Source organism: Anomaloglossus baeobatrachus, unplaced genomic scaffold, assembly GCF_048569485.1.
Source record: "Anomaloglossus baeobatrachus isolate aAnoBae1 unplaced genomic scaffold, aAnoBae1.hap1 Scaffold_597, whole genome shotgun sequence".
In the NCBI taxonomy this organism is placed as follows: Eukaryota; Metazoa; Chordata; class Amphibia; order Anura; family Aromobatidae; genus Anomaloglossus; species Anomaloglossus baeobatrachus.
The window spans coordinates 48,776-70,838 of NW_027444961.1; the positions used below are offsets into that span (position 1 = coordinate 48,776).

The window sequence follows — 22,063 nt, forward strand, 5'->3', positions numbered from 1 at the left end:
ACTCCAAATAAAGTTACCTGTTGTTACCTGAACGTCAAATACTAAGAATGGGCGGCCTATGAAAGAATTAGTACTTTCATTAAGTATACTAAACTGGCTAATTGGGAATAGAAAAACTGTAAAAAGCCCTCTGAGAAAGCCCCTCTCTAACCTTTGTTAGTAAGCTTTTCTGTAGCCTGCCTGTTGATGTATTTTCGGTTTGAACAGTGCACAACATGAAGAGACGGAACACTGGCGGCTTGTCACAATGCCCCCCGATGACATCACAATAGCGCTGCTGCCTAGAAAACAAGCTGCGCAGAAGAAGTTGTTCTTTGGGTGGGAGGGTGGGCTAGTGGAAGGAGGGGGCAATCTCTTTTTTTCCCGGGTGGTAGGGGGATGACAGGAGAAGGGAAGCGGGTGGTGAGAAAGGTACAGAGGGCAGGGTTTGGGGGCTGGGAAGGAAAGGGAAAAGATTAGGGTTTGGGGATGATGAAAGGGCTTTCTACGGGTAAGGATGGCAAAGGGTGGCAGTGACGGAAAGTCAGGCAACCTGTCCTGTCCGTCTTTTTGTATCGTGAATTGGAAAGACTGCAAGGGGGAGGGGAGTTGCTTGCGCCCTAAAGGAGGAGTTATTCAGATTCATTGCAGTGGGCGGCGGCTGCAAAACGCACCATTCTTCTTGTTTTTGCTCTGCAAAGCAGCCTTTTCAAGGGTTGGCTTGGGTGACAAAATGTCTTGTGTAGGCGTGGGTTTGTCTCCCTCTCGCTCTCTCTCCCTAAGATGTGTCCGGCATAGGCCAGGGTGCCACTCGAGGCCCAAACCAATTCTGGTTATCGCTTCTCGGCCTTTTGGCTAAGATCAAGTGTAGTATCTGTTCTTATCAGTTTAATATCTGATACGTCCCCTATCTGGGGACCATATATTAAATGGATTTTTAGAACAGGGAGATGGAAAAAGAGCTTGCTCTGTCCACTCCACGCATTGACCTGGTATTGCAGTACCTCCAGGAACGGTGCACCCCTTCTTAACCCAGTTTCCAAAAGCAGAACTCGATTCACCTGATTCATATTAGCCCGATTAGCGAATTGAAATGAATTTTTATCTAACACACTTTTTACTTGCTTTATTCATCCAAATAGCAAACTCATCACCACTCAACTTCACCAACTCTGCTATGTCCCGTGCAGTATCTTGTTGTCAGTCTAATCTAGATCATGTGTAATTGAATGGAATAGATCCCTTTTGGACAAAGTGGAGTCAGATGCTGCAGTGACCACAGGTGTGAGAGGATCTACAATTGGCATCTGGTGTTATCTCTCTGCTTCCACTCCAAATAAAGTTACCTGTTGTTACCTGAACGTCAAATACTAAGAATGGGCGGCCTATGAAAGAATTAGTACTTTCATTAAGTATACTAAACCGGCTAATTGGGAATAGACAAACTGTAAAAAGCCCTCTGAGAAAGCCCCTCTCTAACCTTTGTTAGTAAGCTTTTCTGTAGCCTGCCTGTTGATGTATTTTCGGTTTGAACAGTGCACAACATGAAGAGACGGAACACTGGCGGCTTGTCACAATGCCCCCCGATGACATCACAATAGCGCTGCTGCCTAGAAAACAAGCTGCGCAGAAGAAGTTGTTCTTTGGGTGGGAGGGTGGGCTAGTGGAAGGAGGGGGCAATCTCTTTTTTTCCCGGGTGGTAGGGGGATGACAGGAGAAGGGAAGCGGGTGGTGAGAAAGGTACAGAGGGCAGGGTTTGGGGGCTGGGAAGGAAAGGGAAAAGATTAGGGTTTGGGGATGATGAAAGGGCTTTCTACGGGTAAGGATGGCAAAGGGTGGCAGTGACGGAAAGTCAGGCAACCTGTCCTGTCCGTCTTTTTGTATCGTGAATTGGAAAGACTGCAAGGGGGAGGGGAGTTGCTTGCGCCCTAAAGGAGGAGTTATTCAGATTCATTGCAGTGGGCGGCGGCTGCAAAACGCACCATTCTTCTTGTTTTTGCTCTGCAAAGCAGCCTTTTCAAGGGTTGGCTTGGGTGACAAAATGTCTTGTGTAGGCGTGGGTTTGTCTCCCTCTCGCTCTCTCTCCCTAAGATGTGTCCGGCATAGGCCAGGGTGCCACTCGAGGCCCAAACCAATTCTGGTTATCGCTTCTCGGCCTTTTGGCTAAGATCAAGTGTAGTATCTGTTCTTATCAGTTTAATATCTGATACGTCCCCTATCTGGGGACCATATATTAAATGGATTTTTAGAACAGGGAGATGGAAAAAGAGCTTGCTCTGTCCACTCCACGCATTGACCTGGTATTGCAGTACCTCCAGGAACGGTGCACCCCTTCTTAACCCAGTTTCCAAAAGCAGAACTCGATTCACCTGATTCATATTAGCCCGATTAGCGAATTGAAATGAATTTTTATCTAACACACTTTTTACTTGCTTTATTCATCCAAATAGCAAACTCATCACCACTCAACTTCACCAACTCTGCTATGTCCCGTGCAGTATCTTGTTGTCAGTCTAATCTAGATCATGTGTAATTGAATGGAATAGATCCCTTTTGGACAAAGTGGAGTCAGATGCTGCAGTGACCACAGGTGTGAGAGGATCTACAATTGGCATCTGGTGTTATCTCTCTGCTTCCACTCCAAATAAAGTTACCTGTTGTTACCTGAACGTCAAATACTAAGAATGGGCGGCCTATGAAAGAATTAGTACTTTCATTAAGTATACTAAACCGGCTAATTGGGAATAGACAAACTGTAAAAAGCCCTCTGAGAAAGCCCCTCTCTAACCTTTGTTAGTAAGCTTTTCTGTAGCCTGCCTGTTGATGTATTTTCGGTTTGAACAGTGCACAACATGAAGAGACGGAACACTGGCGGCTTGTCACAATGCCCCCCGATGACATCACAATAGCGCTGCTGCCTAGAAAACAAGCTGCGCAGAAGAAGTTGTTCTTTGGGTGGGAGGGTGGGCTAGTGGAAGGAGGGGGCAATCTCTTTTTTTCCCGGGTGGTAGGGGGATGACAGGAGAAGGGAAGCGGGTGGTGAGAAAGGTACAGAGGGCAGGGTTTGGGGGCTGGGAAGGAAAGGGAAAAGATTAGGGTTTGGGGATGATGAAAGGGCTTTCTACGGGTAAGGATGTCAAAGGGTGGCAGTGACGGAAAGTCAGGCAACCTGTCCTGTCCGTCTTTTTGTATCGTGAATTGGAAAGACTGCAAGGGGGAGGGGAGTTGCTTGCGCCCTAAAGGAGGAGTTATTCAGATTCATTGCAGTGGGCGGCGGCTGCAAAACGCACCATTCTTCTTGTTTTTGCTCTGCAAAGCAGCCTTTTCAAGGGTTGGCTTGGGTGACAAAATGTCTTGTGTAGGCGTGGGTTTGTCTCCCTCTCGCTCTCTCTCCCTAAGATGTGTCCGGCATAGGCCAGGGTGCCACTCGAGGCCCAAACCAATTCTGGTTATCGCTTCTCGGCCTTTTGGCTAAGATCAAGTGTAGTGTTGTTCGAAGAGGTGGTTTAAGCTCCAGGCCACCTTAGTACAATGATACAATGCACACTGGAAGGTTGCGCTTGCTAGTACTCTGGGTGGATAGTATATTCATCTAGTGGAAAACATGGCCCTACCAGGATCGAGGCTATTAGACTGAGTAAGGATGGGGGGCTATGGTACAACGTGCCCCAGGACTGACGACCCTGGAGTGAGTCTGAGCTTGCTGGCTTGGGACCCCGGCAAGCCTTGGGCTCTGTAGCACACCGTACCTTGCCTTTTCATACTTTTTGAGCATATTACCCTATCCCGGCCTTCTGGCTAGGAAGGGAAATTTTTATATTCCCGGTCGGAGGTCTGGTCAGCTTTGGGCTGAGAAACTAACACCCGGTTGGAGGTCCGGATCAGCTTCGGCTGAGAAACCAACACCCGGTTGGAGGTCTGGGTCAGCTTCGGCTGAGAAACCAACACCCGGTTGGAGGTCCGGTTAGCCTTGGGCTGAGAAACCAACACCGGTTGATGGTCCGGGCAGTTTCGGCTGCGAAACCAACAACTAGTAGCTCTCTACTCCACTTGGGTAAGATGCCTGGGTGGACGCTGGGAGCAACGACAAGGCTCAACCAGGCTTCGGCTTGGGGGAGCACCGAAGATCCCTGACCCTTGCTGTGGCCTTCTGGCTCGGAGGGACGGGGTTGATTTTTGGGGACCCTCTCCTCACGGTGGGGTCCACACGAATCCTAGCCTTTGCACTGTTTTTGGTGTGACTTCGGTCATGCATTTTTTGTGGTGCTTTGGAAAGCTTCATTAAATCAAAATCTGTTCTTATCAGTTTAATATCTGATACGTCCCCTATCTGGGGACCATATATTAAATGGATTTTTAGAACAGGGAGATGGAAAAAGAGCTTGCTCTGTCCACTCCACGCATTGACCTGGTATTGCAGTACCTCCAGGAACGGTGCACCCCTTCTTAACCCAGTTTCCAAAAGCAGAACTCGATTCACCTGATTCATATTAGCCCGATTAGCGAATTGAAATGAATTTTTATCTAACACACTTTTTACTTGCTTTATTCATCCAAATAGCAAACTCATCACCACTCAACTTCACCAACTCTGCTATGTCCCGTGCAGTATCTTGTTGTCAGTCTAATCTAGATCATGTGTAATTGAATGGAATAGATCCCTTTTGGACAAAGTGGAGTCAGATGCTGCAGTGACCACAGGTGTGAGAGGATCTACAATTGGCATCTGGTGTTATCTCTCTGCTTCCACTCCAAATAAAGTTACCTGTTGTTACCTGAACGTCAAATACTAAGAATGGGCGGCCTATGAAAGAATTAGTACTTTCATTAAGTATACTAAACCGGCTAATTGGGAATAGACAAACTGTAAAAAGCCCTCTGAGAAAGCCCCTCTCTAACCTTTGTTAGTAAGCTTTTCTGTAGCCTGCCTGTTGATGTATTTTCGGTTTGAACAGTGCACAACATGAAGAGACGGAACACTGGCGGCTTGTCACAATGCCCCCCGATGACATCACAATAGCGCTGCTGCCTAGAAAACAAGCTGCGCAGAAGAAGTTGTTCTTTGGGTGGGAGGGTGGGCTAGTGGAAGGAGGGGGCAATCTCTTTTTTTCCCGGGTGGTAGGGGGATGACAGGAGAAGGGAAGCGGGTGGTGAGAAAGGTACAGAGGGCAGGGTTTGGGGGCTGGGAAGGAAAGGGAAAAGATTAGGGTTTGGGGATGATGAAAGGGCTTTCTACGGGTAAGGATGGCAAAGGGTGGCAGTGACGGAAAGTCAGGCAACCTGTCCTGTCCGTCTTTTTGTATCGTGAATTGGAAAGACTGCAAGGGGGAGGTGAGTTGCTTGCGCCCTAAAGGAGGAGTTATTCAGATTCATTGCAGTGGGCGGCGGCTGCAAAACGCACCATTCTTCTTGTTTTTGCTCTGCAAAGCAGCCTTTTCAAGGGTTGGCTTGGGTGACAAAATGTCTTGTGTAGGCGTGGGTTTGTCTCCCTCTCGCTCTCTCTCCCTAAGATGTGTCCGGCATAGGCCAGGGTGCCACTCGAGGCCCAAACCAATTCTGGTTATCGCTTCTCGGCCTTTTGGCTAAGATCAAGTGTAGTATCTGTTCTTATCAGTTTAATATCTGATACGTCCCCTATCTGGGGACCATATATTAAATGGATTTTTAGAACAGGGAGATGGAAAAAGAGCTTGCTCTGTCCACTCCACGCATTGACCTGGTATTGCAGTACCTCCAGGAACGGTGCACCCCTTCTTAACCCAGTTTCCAAAAGCAGAACTCGATTCACCTGATTCATATTAGCCCGATTAGCGAATTGAAATGAATTTTTATCTAACACACTTTTTACTTGCTTTATTCATCCAAATAGCAAACTCATCACCACTCAACTTCACCAACTCTGCTATGTCCCGTGCAGTATCTTGTTGTCAGTCTAATCTAGATCATGTGTAATTGAATGGAATAGATCCCTTTTGGACAAAGTGGAGTCAGATGCTGCAGTGACCACAGGTGTGAGAGGATCTACAATTGGCATCTGGTGTTATCTCTCTGCTTCCACTCCAAATAAAGTTACCTGTTGTTACCTGAACGTCAAATACTAAGAATGGGCGGCCTATGAAAGAATTAGTACTTTCATTAAGTATACTAAACCGGCTAATTGGGAATAGACAAACTGTAAAAAGCCCTCTGAGAAAGCCCCTCTCTAACCTTTGTTAGTAAGCTTTTCTGTAGCCTGCCTGTTGATGTATTTTCGGTTTGAACAGTGCACAACATGAAGAGACGGAACACTGGCGGCTTGTCACAATGCCCCCCGATGACATCACAATAGCGCTGCTGCCTAGAAAACAAGCTGCGCAGAAGAAGTTGTTCTTTGGGTGGGAGGGTGGGCTAGTGGAAGGAGGGGGCAATCTCTTTTTTTCCCGGGTGGTAGGGGGATGACAGGAGAAGGGAAGCGGGTGGTGAGAAAGGTACAGAGGGCAGGGTTTGGGGGCTGGGAAGGAAAGGGAAAAGATTAGGGTTTGGGGATGATGAAAGGGCTTTCTACGGGTAAGGATGGCAAAGGGTGGCAGTGACGGAAAGTCAGGCAACCTGTCCTGTCCGTCTTTTTGTATCGTGAATTGGAAAGACTGCAAGGGGGAGGGGAGTTGCTTGCGCCCTAAAGGAGGAGTTATTCAGATTCATTGCAGTGGGCGGCGGCTGCAAAACGCACCATTCTTCTTGTTTTTGCTCTGCAAAGCAGCCTTTTCAAGGGTTGGCTTGGGTGACAAAATGTCTTGTGTAGGCGTGGGTTTGTCTCCCTCTCGCTCTCTCTCCCTAAGATGTGTCCGGCATAGGCCAGGGTGCCACTCGAGGCCCAAACCAATTCTGGTTATCGCTTCTCGGCCTTTTGGCTAAGATCAAGTGTAGTATCTGTTCTTATCAGTTTAATATCTGATACGTCCCCTATCTGGGGACCATATATTAAATGGATTTTTAGAACAGGGAGATGGAAAAAGAGCTTGCTCTGTCCACTCCACGCATTGACCTGGTATTGCAGTACCTCCAGGAACGGTGCACCCCTTCTTAACCCAGTTTCCAAAAGCAGAACTCGATTCACCTGATTCATATTAGCCCGATTAGCGAATTGAAATGAATTTTTATCTAACACACTTTTTACTTGCTTTATTCATCCAAATAGCAAACTCATCACCACTCAACTTCACCAACTCTGCTATGTCCCGTGCAGTATCTTGTTGTCAGTCTAATCTAGATCATGTGTAATTGAATGGAATAGATCCCTTTTGGACAAAGTGGAGTCAGATGCTGCAGTGACCACAGGTGTGAGAGGATCTACAATTGGCATCTGGTGTTATCTCTCTGCTTCCACTCCAAATAAAGTTACCTGTTGTTACCTGAACGTCAAATACTAAGAATGGGCGGCCTATGAAAGAATTAGTACTTTCATTAAGTATACTAAACCGGCTAATTGGGAATAGACAAACTGTAAAAAGCCCTCTGAGAAAGCCCCTCTCTAACCTTTGTTAGTAAGCTTTTCTGTAGCCTGCCTGTTGATGTATTTTCGGTTTGAACAGTGCACAACATGAAGAGACGGAACACTGGCGGCTTGTCACAATGCCCCCCGATGACATCACAATAGCGCTGCTGCCTAGAAAACAAGCTGCGCAGAAGAAGTTGTTCTTTGGGTGGGAGGGTGGGCTAGTGGAAGGAGGGGGCAATCTCTTTTTTTCCCGGGTGGTAGGGGGATGACAGGAGAAGGGAAGCGGGTGGTGAGAAAGGTACAGAGGGCAGGGTTTGGGGGCTGGGAAGGAAAGGGAAAAGATTAGGGTTTGGGGATGATGAAAGGGCTTTCTACGGGTAAGGATGGCAAAGGGTGGCAGTGACGGAAAGTCAGGCAACCTGTCCTGTCCGTCTTTTTGTATCGTGAATTGGAAAGACTGCAAGGGGGAGGGGAGTTGCTTGCGCCCTAAAGGAGGAGTTATTCAGATTCATTGCAGTGGGCGGCGGCTGCAAAACGCACCATTCTTCTTGTTTTTGCTCTGCAAAGCAGCCTTTTCAAGGGTTGGCTTGGGTGACAAAATGTCTTGTGTAGGCGTGGGTTTGTCTCCCTCTCGCTCTCTCTCCCTAAGATGTGTCCGGCATAGGCCAGGGTGCCACTCGAGGCCCAAACCAATTCTGGTTATCGCTTCTCGGCCTTTTGGCTAAGATCAAGTGTAGTATCTGTTCTTATCAGTTTAATATCTGATACGTCCCCTATCTGGGGACCATATATTAAATGGATTTTTAGAACAGGGAGATGGAAAAAGAGCTTGCTCTATCCACTCCACGCATTGACCTGGTATTGCAGTACCTCCAGGAACGGTGCACCCCTTCTTAACCCAGTTTCCAAAAGCAGAACTCGATTCACCTGATTCATATTAGCCCGATTAGCGAATTGAAATGAATTTTTATCTAACACACTTTTTACTTGCTTTATTCATCCAAATAGCAAACTCATCACCACTCAACTTCACCAACTCTGCTATGTCCCGTGCAGTATCTTGTTGTCAGTCTAATCTAGATCATGTGTAATTGAATGGAATAGATCCCTTTTGGACAAAGTGGAGTCAGATGCTGCAGTGACCACAGGTGTGAGAGGATCTACAATTGGCATCTGGTGTTATCTCTCTGCTTCCACTCCAAATAAAGTTACCTGTTGTTACCTGAACGTCAAATACTAAGAATGGGCGGCCTATGAAAGAATTAGTACTTTCATTAAGTATACTAAACCGGCTAATTGGGAATAGACAAACTGTAAAAAGCCCTCTGAGAAAGCCCCTCTCTAACCTTTGTTAGTAAGCTTTTCTGTAGCCTGCCTGTTGATGTATTTTCGGTTTGAACAGTGCACAACATGAAGAGACGGAACACTGGCGGCTTGTCACAATGCCCCCCGATGACATCACAATAGCGCTGCTGCCTAGAAAACAAGCTGCGCAGAAGAAGTTGTTCTTTGGGTGGGAGGGTGGGCTAGTGGAAGGAGGGGGCAATCTCTTTTTTTCCCGGGTGGTAGGGGGATGACAGGAGAAGGGAAGCGGGTGGTGAGAAAGGTACAGAGGGCAGGGTTTGGGGGCTGGGAAGGAAAGGGAAAAGATTAGGGTTTGGGGATGATGAAAGGGCTTTCTACGGGTAAGGATGGCAAAGGGTGGCAGTGACGGAAAGTCAGGCAACCTGTCCTGTCCGTCTTTTTGTATCGTGAATTGGAAAGACTGCAAGGGGGAGGGGAGTTGCTTGCGCCCTAAAGGAGGAGTTATTCAGATTCATTGCAGTGGGCGGCGGCTGCAAAACGCACCATTCTTCTTGTTTTTGCTCTGCAAAGCAGCCTTTTCAAGGGTTGGCTTGGGTGACAAAATGTCTTGTGTAGGCGTGGGTTTGTCTCCCTCTCGCTCTCTCTCCCTAAGATGTGTCCGGCATAGGCCAGGGTGCCACTCGAGGCCCAAACCAATTCTGGTTATCGCTTCTCGGCCTTTTGGCTAAGATCAAGTGTAGTATCTGTTCTTATCAGTTTAATATCTGATACGTCCCCTATCTGGGGACCATATATTAAATGGATTTTTAGAACAGGGAGATGGAAAAAGAGCTTGCTCTGTCCACTCCACGCATTGACCTGGTATTGCAGTACCTCCAGGAACGGTGCACCCCTTCTTAACCCAGTTTCCAAAAGCAGAACTCGATTCACCTGATTCATATTAGCCCGATTAGCGAATTGAAATGAATTTTTATCTAACACACTTTTTACTTGCTTTATTCATCCAAATAGCAAACTCATCACCACTCAACTTCACCAACTCTGCTATGTCCCGTGCAGTATCTTGTTGTCAGTCTAATCTAGATCATGTGTAATTGAATGGAATAGATCCCTTTTGGACAAAGTGGAGTCAGATGCTGCAGTGACCACAGGTGTGAGAGGATCTACAATTGGCATCTGGTGTTATCTCTCTGCTTCCACTCCAAATAAAGTTACCTGTTGTTACCTGAACGTCAAATACTAAGAATGGGCGGCCTATGAAAGAATTAGTACTTTCATTAAGTATACTAAACCGGCTAATTGGGAATAGACAAACTGTAAAAAGCCCTCTGAGAAAGCCCCTCTCTAACCTTTGTTAGTAAGCTTTTCTGTAGCCTGCCTGTTGATGTATTTTCGGTTTGAACAGTGCACAACATGAAGAGACGGAACACTGGCGGCTTGTCACAATGCCCCCCGATGACATCACAATAGCGCTGCTGCCTAGAAAACAAGCTGCGCAGAAGAAGTTGTTCTTTGGGTGGGAGGGTGGGCTAGTGGAAGGAGGGGGCAATCTCTTTTTTTCCCGGGTGGTAGGGGGATGACAGGAGAAGGGAAGCGGGTGGTGAGAAAGGTACAGAGGGCAGGGTTTGGGGGCTGGGAAGGAAAGGGAAAAGATTAGGGTTTGGGGATGATGAAAGGGCTTTCTACGGGTAAGGATGGCAAAGGGTGGCAGTGACGGAAAGTCAGGCAACCTGTCCTGTCCGTCTTTTTGTATCGTGAATTGGAAAGACTGCAAGGGGGAGGGGAGTTGCTTGCGCCCTAAAGGAGGAGTTATTCAGATTCATTGCAGTGGGCGGCGGCTGCAAAACGCACCATTCTTCTTGTTTTTGCTCTGCAAAGCAGCCTTTTCAAGGGTTGGCTTGGGTGACAAAATGTCTTGTGTAGGCGTGGGTTTGTCTCCCTCTCGCTCTCTCTCCCTAAGATGTGTCCGGCATAGGCCAGGGTGCCACTCGAGGCCCAAACCAATTCTGGTTATCGCTTCTCGGCCTTTTGGCTAAGATCAAGTGTAGTATCTGTTCTTATCAGTTTAATATCTGATACGTCCCCTATCTGGGGACCATATATTAAATGGATTTTTAGAACAGGGAGATGGAAAAAGAGCTTGCTCTGTCCACTCCACGCATTGACCTGGTATTGCAGTACCTCCAGGAACGGTGCACCCCTTCTTAACCCAGTTTCCAAAAGCAGAACTCGATTCACCTGATTCATATTAGCCCGATTAGCGAATTGAAATGAATTTTTATCTAACACACTTTTTACTTGCTTTATTCATCCAAATAGCAAACTCATCACCACTCAACTTCACCAACTCTGCTATGTCCCGTGCAGTATCTTGTTGTCAGTCTAATCTAGATCATGTGTAATTGAATGGAATAGATCCCTTTTGGACAAAGTGGAGTCAGATGCTGCAGTGACCACAGGTGTGAGAGGATCTACAATTGGCATCTGGTGTTATCTCTCTGCTTCCACTCCAAATAAAGTTACCTGTTGTTACCTGAACGTCAAATACTAAGAATGGGCGGCCTATGAAAGAATTAGTACTTTCATTAAGTATACTAAACCGGCTAATTGGGAATAGACAAACTGTAAAAAGCCCTCTGAGAAAGCCCCTCTCTAACCTTTGTTAGTAAGCTTTTCTGTAGCCTGCCTGTTGATGTATTTTCGGTTTGAACAGTGCACAACATGAAGAGACGGAACACTGGCGGCTTGTCACAATGCCCCCCGATGACATCACAATAGCGCTGCTGCCTAGAAAACAAGCTGCGCAGAAGAAGTTGTTCTTTGGGTGGGAGGGTGGGCTAGTGGAAGGAGGGGGCAATCTCTTTTTTTCCCGGGTGGTAGGGGGATGACAGGAGAAGGGAAGCGGGTGGTGAGAAAGGTACAGAGGGCAGGGTTTGGGGGCTGGGAAGGAAAGGGAAAAGATTAGGGTTTGGGGATGATGAAAGGGCTTTCTACGGGTAAGGATGGCAAAGGGTGGCAGTGACGGAAAGTCAGGCAACCTGTCCTGTCCGTCTTTTTGTATCGTGAATTGGAAAGACTGCAAGGGGGAGGGGAGTTGCTTGCGCCCTAAAGGAGGAGTTATTCAGATTCATTGCAGTGGGCGGCGGCTGCAAAACGCACCATTCTTCTTGTTTTTGCTCTGCAAAGCAGCCTTTTCAAGGGTTGGCTTGGGTGACAAAATGTCTTGTGTAGGCGTGGGTTTGTCTCCCTCTCGCTCTCTCTCCCTAAGATGTGTCCGGCATAGGCCAGGGTGCCACTCGAGGCCCAAACCAATTCTGGTTATCGCTTCTCGGCCTTTTGGCTAAGATCAAGTGTAGTTTGGGAGGGTACTACCTTGGTTGGTGCTGAAAGGTTCCAGGGTATTGCACTACTGCTGGCCTTGGGGGAGTGTGCATCGTAGGATGTCATAGCCCTCTTGTGACGGACAGTTACCTAGGCAACGAGAGGCGGTCACTTTATTATTTTCAAACTCATCCTTCAAAAAAAAAAAAAAAAAAAAAAAAAAAATCTGTTCTTATCAGTTTAATATCTGATACGTCCCCTATCTGGGGACCATATATTAAATGGATTTTTAGAACAGGGAGATGGAAAAAGAGCTTGCTCTGTCCACTCCACGCATTGACCTGGTATTGCAGTACCTCCAGGAACGGTGCACCCCTTCTTAACCCAGTTTCCAAAAGCAGAACTCGATTCACCTGATTCATATTAGCCCGATTAGCGAATTGAAATGAATTTTTATCTAACACACTTTTTACTTGCTTTATTCATCCAAATAGCAAACTCATCACCACTCAACTTCACCAACTCTGCTATGTCCCGTGCAGTATCTTGTTGTCAGTCTAATCTAGATCATGTGTAATTGAATGGAATAGATCCCTTTTGGACAAAGTGGAGTCAGATGCTGCAGTGACCACAGGTGTGAGAGGATCTACAATTGGCATCTGGTGTTATCTCTCTGCTTCCACTCCAAATAAAGTTACCTGTTGTTACCTGAACGTCAAATACTAAGAATGGGCGGCCTATGAAAGAATTAGTACTTTCATTAAGTATACTAAACCGGCTAATTGGGAATAGACAAACTGTAAAAAGCCCTCTGAGAAAGCCCCTCTCTAACCTTTGTTAGTAAGCTTTTCTGTAGCCTGCCTGTTGATGTATTTTCGGTTTGAACAGTGCACAACATGAAGAGACGGAACACTGGCGGCTTGTCACAATGCCCCCCGATGACATCACAATAGCGCTGCTGCCTAGAAAACAAGCTGCGCAGAAGAAGTTGTTCTTTGGGTGGGAGGGTGGGCTAGTGGAAGGAGGGGGCAATCTCTTTTTTTCCCGGGTGGTAGGGGGATGACAGGAGAAGGGAAGCGGGTGGTGAGAAAGGTACAGAGGGCAGGGTTTGGGGGCTGGGAAGGAAAGGGAAAAGATTAGGGTTTGGGGATGATGAAAGGGCTTTCTACGGGTAAGGATGGCAAAGGGTGGCAGTGACGGAAAGTCAGGCAACCTGTCCTGTCCGTCTTTTTGTATCGTGAATTGGAAAGACTGCAAGGGGGAGGGGAGTTGCTTGCGCCCTAAAGGAGGAGTTATTCAGATTCATTGCAGTGGGCGGCGGCTGCAAAACGCACCATTCTTCTTGTTTTTGCTCTGCAAAGCAGCCTTTTCAAGGGTTGGCTTGGGTGACAAAATGTCTTGTGTAGGCGTGGGTTTGTCTCCCTCTCGCTCTCTCTCCCTAAGATGTGTCCGGCATAGGCCAGGGTGCCACTCGAGGCCCAAACCAATTCTGGTTATCGCTTCTCGGCCTTTTGGCTAAGATCAAGTGTAGTATCTGTTCTTATCAGTTTAATATCTGATACGTCCCCTATCTGGGGACCATATATTAAATGGATTTTTAGAACAGGGAGATGGAAAAAGAGCTTGCTCTGTCCACTCCACGCATTGACCTGGTATTGCAGTACCTCCAGGAACGGTGCACCCCTTCTTAACCCAGTTTCCAAAAGCAGAACTCGATTCACCTGATTCATATTAGCCCGATTAGCGAATTGAAATGAATTTTTATCTAACACACTTTTTACTTGCTTTATTCATCCAAATAGCAAACTCATCACCACTCAACTTCACCAACTCTGCTATGTCCCGTGCAGTATCTTGTTGTCAGTCTAATCTAGATCATGTGTAATTGAATGGAATAGATCCCTTTTGGACAAAGTGGAGTCAGATGCTGCAGTGACCACAGGTGTGAGAGGATCTACAATTGGCATCTGGTGTTATCTCTCTGCTTCCACTCCAAATAAAGTTACCTGTTGTTACCTGAACGTCAAATACTAAGAATGGGCGGCCTATGAAAGAATTAGTACTTTCATTAAGTATACTAAACCGGCTAATTGGGAATAGACAAACTGTAAAAAGCCCTCTGAGAAAGCCCCTCTCTAACCTTTGTTAGTAAGCTTTTCTGTAGCCTGCCTGTTGATGTATTTTCGGTTTGAACAGTGCACAACATGAAGAGACGGAACACTGGCGGCTTGTCACAATGCCCCCCGATGACATCACAATAGCGCTGCTGCCTAGAAAACAAGCTGCGCAGAAGAAGTTGTTCTTTGGGTGGGAGGGTGGGCTAGTGGAAGGAGGGGACAATCTCTTTTTTTCCCGGGTGGTAGGGGGATGACAGGAGAAGGGAAGCGGGTGGTGAGAAAGGTACAGAGGGCAGGGTTTGGGGGCTGGGAAGGAAAGGGAAAAGATTAGGGTTTGGGGATGATGAAAGGGCTTTCTACGGGTAAGGATGGCAAAGGGTGGCAGTGACGGAAAGTCAGGCAACCTGTCCTGTCCGTCTTTTTGTATCGTGAATTGGAAAGACTGCAAGGGGGAGGGGAGTTGCTTGCGCCCTAAAGGAGGAGTTATTCAGATTCATTGCAGTGGGCGGCGGCTGCAAAACGCACCATTCTTCTTGTTTTTGCTCTGCAAAGCAGCCTTTTCAAGGGTTGGCTTGGGTGACAAAATGTCTTGTGTAGGCGTGGGTTTGTCTCCCTCTCGCTCTCTCTCCCTAAGATGTGTCCGGCATAGGCCAGGGTGCCACTCGAGGCCCAAACCAATTCTGGTTATCGCTTCTCGGCCTTTTGGCTAAGATCAAGTGTAGTATCTGTTCTTATCAGTTTAATATCTGATACGTCCCCTATCTGGGGACCATATATTAAATGGATTTTTAGAACAGGGAGATGGAAAAAGAGCTTGCTCTGTCCACTCCACGCATTGACCTGGTATTGCAGTACCTCCAGGAACGGTGCACCCCTTCTTAACCCAGTTTCCAAAAGCAGAACTCGATTCACCTGATTCATATTAGCCCGATTAGCGAATTGAAATGAATTTTTATCTAACACACTTTTTACTTGCTTTATTCATCCAAATAGCAAACTCATCACCACTCAACTTCACCAACTCTGCTATGTCCCGTGCAGTATCTTGTTGTCAGTCTAATCTAGATCATGTGTAATTGAATGGAATAGATCCCTTTTGGACAAAGTGGAGTCAGATGCTGCAGTGACCACAGGTGTGAGAGGATCTACAATTGGCATCTGGTGTTATCTCTCTGCTTCCACTCCAAATAAAGTTACCTGTTGTTACCTGAACGTCAAATACTAAGAATGGGCGGCCTATGAAAGAATTAGTACTTTCATTAAGTATACTAAACCGGCTAATTGGGAATAGACAAACTGTAAAAAGCCCTCTGAGAAAGCCCCTCTCTAACCTTTGTTAGTAAGCTTTTCTGTAGCCTGCCTGTTGATGTATTTTCGGTTTGAACAGTGCACAACATGAAGAGACGGAACACTGGCGGCTTGTCACAATGCCCCCCGATGACATCACAATAGCGCTGCTGCCTAGAAAACAAGCTGCGCAGAAGAAGTTGTTCTTTGGGTGGGAGGGTGGGCTAGTGGAAGGAGGGGGCAATCTCTTTTTTTCCCGGGTGGTAGGGGGATGACAGGAGAAGGGAAGCGGGTGGTGAGAAAGGTACAGAGGGCAGGGTTTGGGGGCTGGGAAGGAAAGGGAAAAGATTAGGGTTTGGGGATGATGAAAGGGCTTTCTACGGGTAAGGATGGCAAAGGGTGGCAGTGACGGAAAGTCAGGCAACCTGTCCTGTCCGTCTTTTTGTATCGTGAATTGGAAAGACTGCAAGGGGGAGGGGAGTTGCTTGCGCCCTAAAGGAGGAGTTATTCAGATTCATTGCAGTGGGCGGCGGCTGCAAAACGCACCATTCTTCTTGTTTTTGCTCTGCAAAGCAGCCTTTTCAAGGGTTGGCTTGGGTGACAAAATGTCTTGTGTAGGCGTGGGTTTGTCTCCCTCTCGCTCTCTCTCCCTAAGATGTGTCCGGCATAGGCCAGGGTGCCACTCGAGGCCCAAACCAATTCTGGTTATCGCTTCTCGGCCTTTTGGCTAAGATCAAGTGTAGTATCTGTTCTTATCAGTTTAATATCTGATACGTCCCCTATCTGGGGACCATATATTAAATGGATTTTTAGAACAGGGAGATGGAAAAAGAGCTTGCTCTGTCCACTCCACGCATTGACCTGGTATTGCAGTACCTCCAGGAACGGTGCACCCCTTCTTAACCCAGTTTCCAAAAGCAGAACTCGATTCACCTGATTCATATTAGCCCGATTAGCGAATTGAAATGAATTTTTATCTAACACACTTTTTACTTGCTTTATTCATCCAAATAGCAAACTCATCACCACTCAACTTCACCAACTCTGCTATGTCCCGTGCAGTATCTTGTTGTCAGTCTAATCTAGATCATGTGTAATTGAATGGAATAGATCCCTTTTGGACAAAGTGGAGTCAGATGCTGCAGTGACCACAGGTGTGAGAGGATCTACAATTGGCATCTGGTGTTATCTCTCTGCTTCCACTCCAAATAAAGTTACCTGTTGTTACCTGAACGTCAAATACTAAGAATGGGCGGCCTATGAAAGAATTAGTACTTTCATTAAGTATACTAAACCGGCTAATTGGGAATAGACAAACTGTAAAAAGCCCTCTGAGAAAGCCCCTCTCTAACCTTTGTTAGTAAGCTTTTCTGTAGCCTGCCTGTTGATGTATTTTCGGTTTGAACAGTGCACAACATGAAGAGACGGAACACTGGCGGCTTGTCACAATGCCCCCCGATGACATCACAATAGCGCTGCTGCCTAGAAAACAAGCTGCGCAGAAGAAGTTGTTCTTTGGGTGGGAGGGTGGGCTAGTGGAAGGAGGGGGCAATCTCTTTTTTTCCCGGGTGGTAGGGGGATGACAGGAGAAGGGAAGCGGGTGGTGAGAAAGGTACAGAGGGCAGGGTTTGGGGGCTGGGAAGGAAAGGGAAAAGATTAGGGTTTGGGGATGATGAAAGGGCTTTCTACGGGTAAGGATGGCAAAGGGTGGCAGTGACGGAAAGTCAGGCAACCTGTCCTGTCCGTCTTTTTGTATCGTGAATTGGAAAGACTGCAAGGGGGAGGGGAGTTGCTTGCGCCCTAAAGGAGGAGTTATTCAGATTCATTGCAGTGGGCGGCGGCTGCAAAACGCACCATTCTTCTTGTTTTTGCTCTGCAAAGCAGCCTTTTCAAGGGTTGGCTTGGGTGACAAAATGTCTTGTGTAGGCGTGGGTTTGTCTCCCTCTCGCTCTCTCTCCCTAAGATGTGTCCGGCATAGGCCAGGGTGCCACTCGAGGCCCAAACCAATTCTGGTTATCGCTTCTCGGCCTTTTGGCTAAGATCAAGTGTAGTGTTGTTCGAAGAGGTGGTTTAAGCTCCAGGCCACCTTAGTACAATGATACAATGCACACTGGAAGGTTGCGCTTGCTAGTACTCTGGGTGGATAGTATATTCATCTAGTGGAAAACATGGCCCTACCAGGATCGAGGCTATTAGACTGAGTAAGGATGGGGGGCTATGGTACAACGTGCCCCAGGACTGACGACCCTGGAGTGAGTCTGAGCTTGCTGGCTTGGGACCCCGGCAAGCCTTGGGCTCTGTAGCACACCGTACCTTGCCTTTTCATACTTTTTGAGCATATTACCCTATCCCGGCCTTCTGGCTAGGAAGGGAAATTTTTATAATCCCGGTCGGAGGTCTGGTCAGCTTTGGGCTGAGAAACTAACACCCGGTTGGAGGTCCGGGTCAGCTTCGGCTGAGAAACCAACACCCGGTTGGAGGTCTGGGTCAGCTTCGGCTGAGAAACCAACACCCGGTTGGAGGTCCGGTTAGCCTTGGGCTGAGAAACCAACACCGGTTGACGGTCCGGGCAGTTTCGGCTGCGAAACCAACAACTAGTAGCTCTCTACTCCACTTGGGTAAGATGCCTGGGTGGACGCTGGGAGCAACGACAAGGCTCAACCAGGCTTCGGCTTGGGGGAGCACCGAAGATCCCTGTCCCTTGCTGTGGCCTTCTGGCTCGGAGGGACGGGGTTGATTTTTGGGGACCCTCTCCTCACGGTGGGGTCCACACGAATCCTAGCCTTTGCACTGTTTTTGGTGTGACTTCGGTCATGCATTTTTTGTGGTGCTTTGGAAAGCTTCATTAAATCAAAATCTGTTCTTATCAGTTTAATATCTGATACGTCCCCTATCTGGGGACCATATATTAAATGGATTTTTAGAACAGGGAGATGGAAAAAGAGCTTGCTCTGTCCACTCCACGCATTGACCTGGTATTGCAGTACCTCCAGGAACGGTGCACCCCTTCTTAACCCAGTTTCCAAAAGCAGAACTCGATTCACCTGATTCATATTAGCCCGATTAGCGAATTGAAATGAATTTTTATCTAACACACTTTTTACTTGCTTTATTCATCCAAATAGCAAACTCATCACCACTCAACTTCACCAACTCTGCTATGTCCCGTGCAGTATCTTGTTGTCAGTCTAATCTAGATCATGTGTAATTGAATGGAATAGATCCCTTTTGGACAAAGTGGAGTCAGATGCTGCAGTGACCACAGGTGTGAGAGGATCTACAATTGGCATCTGGTGTTATCTCTCTGCTTCCACTCCAAATAAAGTTACCTGTTGTTACCTGAACGTCAAATACTAAGAATGGGCGGCCTATGAAAGAATTAGTACTTTCATTAAGTATACTAAACCGGCTAATTGGGAATAGACAAACTGTAAAAAGCCCTCTGAGAAAGCCCCTCTCTAACCTTTGTTAGTAAGCTTTTCTGTAGCCTGCCTGTTGATGTATTTTCGGTTTGAACAGTGCACAACATGAAGAGACGGAACACTGGCGGCTTGTCACAATGCCCCCCGATGACATCACAATAGCGCTGCTGCCTAGAAAACAAGCTGCGCAGAAGAAGTTGTTCTTTGGGTGGGAGGGTGGGCTAGTGGAAGGAGGGGGCAATCTCTTTTTTTCCCGGGTGGTAGGGGGATGACAGGAGAAGGGAAGCGGGTGGTGAGAAAGGTACAGAGGGCAGGGTTTGGGGGCTGGGAAGGAAAGGGAAAAGATTAGGGTTTGGGGATGATGAAAGGGCTTTCTACGGGTAAGGATGGCAAAGGGTGGCAGTGACGGAAAGTCAGGCAACCTGTCCTGTCCGTCTTTTTGTATCGTGAATTGGAAAGACTGCAAGGGGGAGGGGAGTTGCTTGCGCCCTAAAGGAGGAGTTATTCAGATTCATTGCAGTGGGCGGCGGCTGCAAAACGCACCATTCTTCTTGTTTTTGCTCTGCAAAGCAGCCTTTTCAAGGGTTGGCTTGGGTGACAAAATGTCTTGTGTAGGCGTGGGTTTGTCTCCCTCTCGCTCTCTCTCCCTAAGATGTGTCCGGCATAGGCCAGGGTGCCACTCGAGGCCCAAACCAATTCTGGTTATCGCTTCTCGGCCTTTTGGCTAAGATCAAGTGTAGTATCTGTTCTTATCAGTTTAATATCTGATACGTCCCCTATCTGGGGACCATATATTAAATGGATTTTTAGAACAGGGAGATGGAAAAAGAGCTTGCTCTGTCCACTCCACGCATTGACCTGGTATTGCAGTACCTCCAGGAACGGTGCACCCCTTCTTAACCCAGTTTCCAAAAGCAGAACTCGATTCACCTGATTCATATTAGCCCGATTAGCGAATTGAAATGAATTTTTATCTAACACACTTTTTACTTGCTTTATTCATCCAAATAGCAAACTCATCACCACTCAACTTCACCAACTCTGCTATGTCCCGTGCAGTATCTTGTTGTCAGTCTAATCTAGATCATGTGTAATTGAATGGAATAGATCCCTTTTGGACAAAGTGGAGTCAGATGCTGCAGTGACCACAGGTGTGAGAGGATCTACAATTGGCATCTGGTGTTATCTCTCTGCTTCCACTCCAAATAAAGTTACCTGTTGTTACCTGAACGTCAAATACTAAGAATGGGCGGCCTATGAAAGAATTAGTACTTTCATTAAGTATACTAAACCGGCTAATTGGGAATAGACAAACTGTAAAAAGCCCTCTGAGAAAGCCCCTCTCTAACCTTTGTTAGTAAGCTTTTCTGTAGCCTGCCTGTTGATGTATTTTCGGTTTGAACAGTGCACAACATGAAGAGACGGAACACTGGCGGCTTGTCACAATGCCCCCCGATGACATCACAATAGCGCTGCTGCCTAGAAAACAAGCTGCGCAGAAGAAGTTGTTCTTTGGGTGGGAGGGTGGGCTAGTGGAAGGAGGGGGCAATCTCTTTTTTTCCCGGGTGGTAGGGGGATGACAGGAGAAGGGAAGCGGGTGGTGAGAAAGGTACAGAGGGCAGGGTTTGGGGGCTGGGAAGGAAAGGGAAAAGATTAGGGTTTGGGGATGATGAAAGGGCTTTCTACGGGTAAGGATGGCAAAGGGTGGCAGTGACGGAAAGTCAGGCAACCTGTCCTGTCCGTCTTTTTGTATCGTGAATTGGAAAGACTGCAAGGGGGAGGGGAGTTGCTTGCGCCCTAAAGGAGGAGTTATTCAGATTCATTGCAGTGGGCGGCGGCTGCAAAACGCACCATTCTTCTTGTTTTTGCTCTGCAAAGCAGCCTTTTCAAGGGTTGGCTTGGGTGACAAAATGTCTTGTGTAGGCGTGGGTTTGTCTCCCTCTCGCTCTCTCTCCCTAAGATGTGTCCGGCATAGGCCAGGGTGCCACTCGAGGCCCAAACCAATTCTGGTTATCGCTTCTCGGCCTTTTGGCTAAGATCAAGTGTAGTATCTGTTCTTATCAGTTTAATATCTGATACGTCCCCTATCTGGGGACCATATATTAAATGGATTTTTAGAACAGGGAGATGGAAAAAGAGCTTGCTCTGTCCACTCCACGCATTGACCTGGTATTGCAGTACCTCCAGGAACGGTGCACCCCTTCTTAACCCAGTTTCCAAAAGCAGAACTCGATTCACCTGATTCATATTAGCCCGATTAGCGAATTGAAATGAATTTTTATCTAACACACTTTTTACTTGCTTTATTCATCCAAATAGCAAACTCATCACCACTCAACTTCACCAACTCTGCTATGTCCCGTGCAGTATCTTGTTGTCAGTCTAATCTAGATCATGTGTAATTGAATGGAATAGATCCCTTTTGGACAAAGTGGAGTCAGATGCTGCAGTGACCACAGGTGTGAGAGGATCTACAATTGGCATCTGGTGTTATCTCTCTGCTTCCACTCCAAATAAAGTTACCTGTTGTTACCTGAACGTCAAATACTAAGAATGGGCGGCCTATGAAAGAATTAGTACTTTCATTAAGTATACTAAACCGGCTAATTGGGAATAGACAAACTGTAAAAAGCCCTCTGAGAAAGCCCCTCTCTAACCTTTGTTAGTAAGCTTTTCTGTAGCCTGCCTGTTGATGTATTTTCGGTTTGAACAGTGCACAACATGAAGAGACGGAACACTGGCGGCTTGTCACAATGCCCCCCGATGACATCACAATAGCGCTGCTGCCTAGAAAACAAGCTGCGCAGAAGAAGTTGTTCTTTGGGTGGGAGGGTGGGCTAGTGGAAGGAGGGGGCAATCTCTTTTTTTCCCGGGTGGTAGGGGGATGACAGGAGAAGGGAAGCGGGTGGTGAGAAAGGTACAGAGGGCAGGGTTTGGGGGCTGGGAAGGAAAGGGAAAAGATTAGGGTTTGGGGATGATGAAAGGGCTTTCTACGGGTAAGGATGGCAAAGGGTGGCAGTGACGGAAAGTCAGGCAACCTGTCCTGTCCGTCTTTTTGTATCGTGAATTGGAAAGACTGCAAGGGGGAGGGGAGTTGTTTGCGCCCTAAAGGAGGAGTTATTCAGATTCATTGCAGTGGGCGGCGGCTGCAAAAC

The 22,063-nt window shown here is 47.2% G+C and overlaps 14 non-coding genes and 1 pseudogene across 14 annotated transcripts; all 15 read left to right on the plus strand.

Moving 5' to 3' along the window:
- Positions 1–814: 814 nt before the first annotated feature.
- LOC142285266 (U2 spliceosomal RNA) lies at positions 815–1,005 on the plus strand. Its single transcript, XR_012746683.1, has one exon. It is a non-coding gene; the product is annotated as a U2 spliceosomal RNA (small nuclear RNA).
- Positions 1,006–2,122: 1,117 nt separating this feature from the next.
- Positions 2,123–2,313, plus strand: LOC142285267 (U2 spliceosomal RNA). The gene has a single exon (XR_012746684.1). It is a non-coding gene; the product is annotated as a U2 spliceosomal RNA (small nuclear RNA).
- Positions 2,314–4,228: 1,915 nt separating this feature from the next.
- LOC142285236 (U2 spliceosomal RNA) lies at positions 4,229–4,424 on the plus strand. The gene has a single exon (XR_012746662.1). It is a non-coding gene; the product is annotated as a U2 spliceosomal RNA (small nuclear RNA).
- Positions 4,425–5,541: 1,117 nt separating this feature from the next.
- LOC142285269 (U2 spliceosomal RNA) lies at positions 5,542–5,732 on the plus strand. The gene has a single exon (XR_012746686.1). It is a non-coding gene; the product is annotated as a U2 spliceosomal RNA (small nuclear RNA).
- Positions 5,733–6,849: 1,117 nt separating this feature from the next.
- Positions 6,850–7,040, plus strand: LOC142285271 (U2 spliceosomal RNA). The gene has a single exon (XR_012746687.1). It is a non-coding gene; the product is annotated as a U2 spliceosomal RNA (small nuclear RNA).
- A 1,117-nt stretch (positions 7,041–8,157) lies between these two features.
- On the plus strand, positions 8,158–8,348 carry LOC142285166 (U2 spliceosomal RNA). The gene has a single exon (XR_012746597.1). It is a non-coding gene; the product is annotated as a U2 spliceosomal RNA (small nuclear RNA).
- A 1,117-nt stretch (positions 8,349–9,465) lies between these two features.
- LOC142285272 (U2 spliceosomal RNA) lies at positions 9,466–9,656 on the plus strand. The gene has a single exon (XR_012746688.1). It is a non-coding gene; the product is annotated as a U2 spliceosomal RNA (small nuclear RNA).
- Positions 9,657–10,773: 1,117 nt separating this feature from the next.
- Positions 10,774–10,964, plus strand: LOC142285273 (U2 spliceosomal RNA). Its single transcript, XR_012746689.1, has one exon. It is a non-coding gene; the product is annotated as a U2 spliceosomal RNA (small nuclear RNA).
- A 1,293-nt stretch (positions 10,965–12,257) lies between these two features.
- On the plus strand, positions 12,258–12,460 carry LOC142285247 (U2 spliceosomal RNA; annotated as a pseudogene).
- A 1,117-nt stretch (positions 12,461–13,577) lies between these two features.
- On the plus strand, positions 13,578–13,768 carry LOC142285274 (U2 spliceosomal RNA). Its single transcript, XR_012746690.1, has one exon. It is a non-coding gene; the product is annotated as a U2 spliceosomal RNA (small nuclear RNA).
- Positions 13,769–14,885: 1,117 nt separating this feature from the next.
- Positions 14,886–15,076, plus strand: LOC142285275 (U2 spliceosomal RNA). The gene has a single exon (XR_012746691.1). It is a non-coding gene; the product is annotated as a U2 spliceosomal RNA (small nuclear RNA).
- A 1,117-nt stretch (positions 15,077–16,193) lies between these two features.
- LOC142285276 (U2 spliceosomal RNA) lies at positions 16,194–16,384 on the plus strand. The gene has a single exon (XR_012746692.1). It is a non-coding gene; the product is annotated as a U2 spliceosomal RNA (small nuclear RNA).
- A 1,915-nt stretch (positions 16,385–18,299) lies between these two features.
- LOC142285238 (U2 spliceosomal RNA) lies at positions 18,300–18,495 on the plus strand. The gene has a single exon (XR_012746663.1). It is a non-coding gene; the product is annotated as a U2 spliceosomal RNA (small nuclear RNA).
- A 1,117-nt stretch (positions 18,496–19,612) lies between these two features.
- Positions 19,613–19,803, plus strand: LOC142285277 (U2 spliceosomal RNA). Its single transcript, XR_012746693.1, has one exon. It is a non-coding gene; the product is annotated as a U2 spliceosomal RNA (small nuclear RNA).
- A 1,117-nt stretch (positions 19,804–20,920) lies between these two features.
- On the plus strand, positions 20,921–21,111 carry LOC142285278 (U2 spliceosomal RNA). Its single transcript, XR_012746694.1, has one exon. It is a non-coding gene; the product is annotated as a U2 spliceosomal RNA (small nuclear RNA).
- Positions 21,112–22,063: the final 952 nt, after the last annotated feature.